At 36.5% G+C, this 3,869-nt stretch overlaps 1 pseudogene; it reads right to left on the bottom strand.

The window, feature by feature from the left end:
* Positions 1–2,088: 2,088 nt before the first annotated feature.
* LOC102833579 lies at positions 2,089–2,669 on the bottom strand (annotated as a pseudogene).
* Positions 2,670–3,869: the final 1,200 nt, after the last annotated feature.

The following is a 3,869-nucleotide window of genomic DNA, read 5'->3' on the forward strand; positions in this document are numbered from 1 at the left end:
AAAGATGAGGAACCTGCTCATAGACCAAGGGTCAATAATTAGAACAGAATAAGGGGATACTGAATAATTGAAAATCAGGAAAGGTGAGTGCCGGGGTTGTATGCTTTCACCATGCTTATTCAATCTGTATTTTAAGCAAATAATTCTAGAAACTGGATTATATGAAGAAGAGCATGGCATCAGGAGTGGAGGAAGACTTCTTAACAACCTGTGATGTGCAGATGACACACCTTGCTAGCTGAAATCAAAGAGGAATTGAAATACTTAGTGATGAAGATCAAAAGCAACAGCCTTCAGTATATATTTCACCTCAATGTACAGAGCAAAACCATCACAACTGAAACTAAATAACATTATCATAAATGGAGAAAAGACCGAAGTTGACAGATACTTCATTTTTCTTAGATCCACAATCAACACTCATGGAAGTAGCAGACAAGAAATCCAATGACATGTTGCATTAGGCAAATCTGCTTCTAAAGACGTCTGTGAAGTGTTAAAGAGCAAAGATATCAGTTTTAGGACTAAGGTATGATTAACTCAAGCCACAGTTGTTTTCAGTAAGCTCATATGAATGTGAAAGTTGGGCAAATGATTAAGCAAGATGGAAGAATAATTGATTCTTTTGAATTACAGTTTTGGAGGAAAATGTTAAAAGTACTATGGACTGCCAGAAGAACAAACAAATGTGTTTTAGAACAATTACAGCCAGAATGCTCTTTAGAAGCGAGGATAAGAAGACTTCATTTCTAATACTTCAGGCATGTAACCAGGAGGTCCCTGGAAAAAGACATGCTTCATACAGTGGTTGCTGTTGTTAACTGCTGTCAAGTTAGTTCCAACTTACAGTGATCCTGGGTTTCTGAGGAGGAGATGGTGGATTTGAACTGATGACTATGCGGTTCAAACCAACATTGCATTTAAGAGCTTATCCTACAGTGCCACACCAGGATGCCTCATAAAGAGGAGAGTCAGAGAAAAAGAGGAAGACTCTCAATAAGATGGACTGACACAGTGGTAGCAGCAATGGACTCAAAAATAACAACAATTGTGAATCGGCACAGGACCAGGTTGTGCTCTGTTTTGTTGTGCATAGGGTAGCTATGAGGTACCCTACTTGAGGGCAGGAGTCTGGTGGTGGTGCTGTGTGATAAGCACTGGACAAGTAGTCAAAAGTTGGGCTGTTCAAACCCACCAGACAAGCCTTGGAAACCCTATACAGGATTGCTATGAGTCAGAGTCAATTCAGTGGTATTTAACAACCACAACAACAACATAGTTTAGGACAAAGTAGTTCTCATTATGCACACGGAGCACATACAGTTCTCTAAAGAGCTGAACACACAAGCAGTTCAAAGCTGAATTAGTAATATTGTTAGCTAACTTTTTTCCAAAAGGCAGCCAGAATGCAAAAATCAAAGTTTTGTAAAATTCAAAAACTTTCAAAACAGACATTAAGTAACAGCAAACAGTAATACTTTAAAGATCATGCATAAGATAAAAATAACTTAAATATTTAAAAGCTATTCTTGATCTCATTTTATGTGTTATATAGCAAATGTACTCTAATTGTTTTATCTTATTTTATATAATAAAGATAATGCAATTAAACTATTATACTGTTTTATTTCATACTTTCAACAATGATCCTCAGTGACGGGTTACATATACAGTACTATTCCCATTTTACAAAACCAAAGCCTGAATTCAAAACCAAATACCTGAATTCCAGAAGGAATTCAAATCTCTTGAGACCAAATCATTAGCTGTTTCTGTCTCTATTTCCTTTTTAGTAAAGGCAAAAGATATTCATCAAACCTTGATTCTCTTCAACAATCAGCACTTCTCTTCAAAGCACACTCATACTCATTGTCGTTGTTGCTGTTCAGTGCCACCCAATTGGTTCCAACTCACAGCAATCCTGTGTAGAGTTTCTGAGGCTGTAAATGTTTACAAGAGTAAAAAGATTCAGCTTTCTCCCATGGGATGACTCATGGATTTGAACTGCTGGCTTTGCTGTTAACCATCCAATGCATATCCTACACACCACTTGTTCCCCTACCCTTATGAGATAGATATTATAAAAAATTATGTGACTTTAGATAGCTCTGGTTTGGGTTTCCCTGACTTGGTATCATCCAATATTTCTTCATAGTCTGCATTCATTGCCTTTTCCCAGCAATGAACTCTGACCATTTGGTGTGAATTCTTACTTTCTGGGCAATCTTTTTATGACATACTAGACAGTCACAAAGTCTACAGCCACCACCATGACTGTACAGTCCTTTGGGATTATCAGGTCAAGATCTGGACAGGTGCCCCATGTCCCCACAAATCAAACTTTTTGCAACAGGAAATTCATCGAGAGCTATGTCTACTTTCACCTTGCACTTGGTTATTTCGTGCTATGCAGGTCCACATGTATAATATATTCCAGTGCCCATATCTTGATTCTCAAGTGCAGTTGGGCAATCTGTAATACTATGTCCAGGTTTTTTTTGCAGTAGAAACACACCATTGCATATTTTTATTCTGCTTCTCTTTTTTATCTTCTTACTTCTTGTTGACTGTCTTTCTTTAAAGCAACTGCAATTTCTTCCATTACCTCCTGGTGTCTGTTGTAGCATATCCCCATTGTGAACCATCTGTGTGTTCTGTCTTATACTCATAGAAATGTGTACTTCTTCTATTAAAAAAGCCCATAGATCACCTGTCTTCAATAGGCTTAATTTTTCCAGTGAATTGCTTGCTATGACTATTTATATTGTCCAGTCAGGAGGCTTAGATTTATTTTCTTCCATTTGATCATTTGAAAACAATGTAAGTGAAATTCTTATACTTAATTTTTCTTTTTTTTCCTAATACTGTATGTATTTCAGTCATAGCATATATAATAGAAATATACCCCAAACAAAAAGCTTCCTCCAAACAGAAGTGCATATCCTGGGATTGTCTGCACCTGTTAATCTGAAAGCAAAATTTGGATCTGAAACTTTATTTTTTTATATTTATCTGAGCAGTTTTGTGCAGCTGTTCAAACTAGTATGCTAATATGAAAATCAAATATCATTTATTCAGAAGGGGAATTAACTTTTATAATAACACACATTTCAGAAATTCCCCATGTAGATAAATATTGTTTTTCCCCATATTTAGATTTCCTTTACAAAGATTTGTTCTGTGTCACTGAATTCTTCTTGTCTCTACTTTAAGAGCTATATATGAATATGAAAGGAAGCTGGAATAGCATAGCATTGCCAGTCATTGCAAACCTGGCCATTAGTAATTCACAACTAAAGTTCTCAAAGTTAATATAGTGAAAGGCATAGAAAAAATGCCAATTGGAAGGCTAATGTGTACATGTGTTCATGTGTGCTGTTGAGTGGGTTTCAATTCATAGCAACACTGTATCGGGTTTCAAAGAGAGGTGGGTGGATTTGAAAGGCCAACCTTACATTTACCAGCCCCATACCAGGTTCAATGTGTATATTTGCCATTATCTAAAACATACAAATCCAAATAAATTCTTATTTGCACATAACATATAAAAGTACAAAGGTAAGTCAAAAAGTCTGACTACTATTGCTTAAGTTCATAGATGCTTAAACATTTCTCTGCAGCCAGTGGATGCTGCAGACAAGTTCTCTCAGTAATACATTTGGTCTTAGGCTTGTTAAAAAGCCTTCTAAAAAAAGGTCCAATCAAATCATTGGTTTCCAAGGGGATCTGCTGAGTCAGTTAACGCCAAGGTAAAGAGGGCAGCTCAGAATATTAAGGTGACTGTTATTGGGATCCAAAGGAGTCATCTTGAAGATTTTCTCGAAGGACACAGGACAATTATGGGGCTTTATTAAGAAGAACTTTTAAGC

This window comes from Chrysochloris asiatica, unplaced genomic scaffold, assembly GCF_000296735.1.
Source record: "Chrysochloris asiatica unplaced genomic scaffold, ChrAsi1.0 scaffold00017, whole genome shotgun sequence".
NCBI lineage: Eukaryota > Metazoa > Chordata > Mammalia > Afrosoricida > Chrysochloridae > Chrysochloris > Chrysochloris asiatica.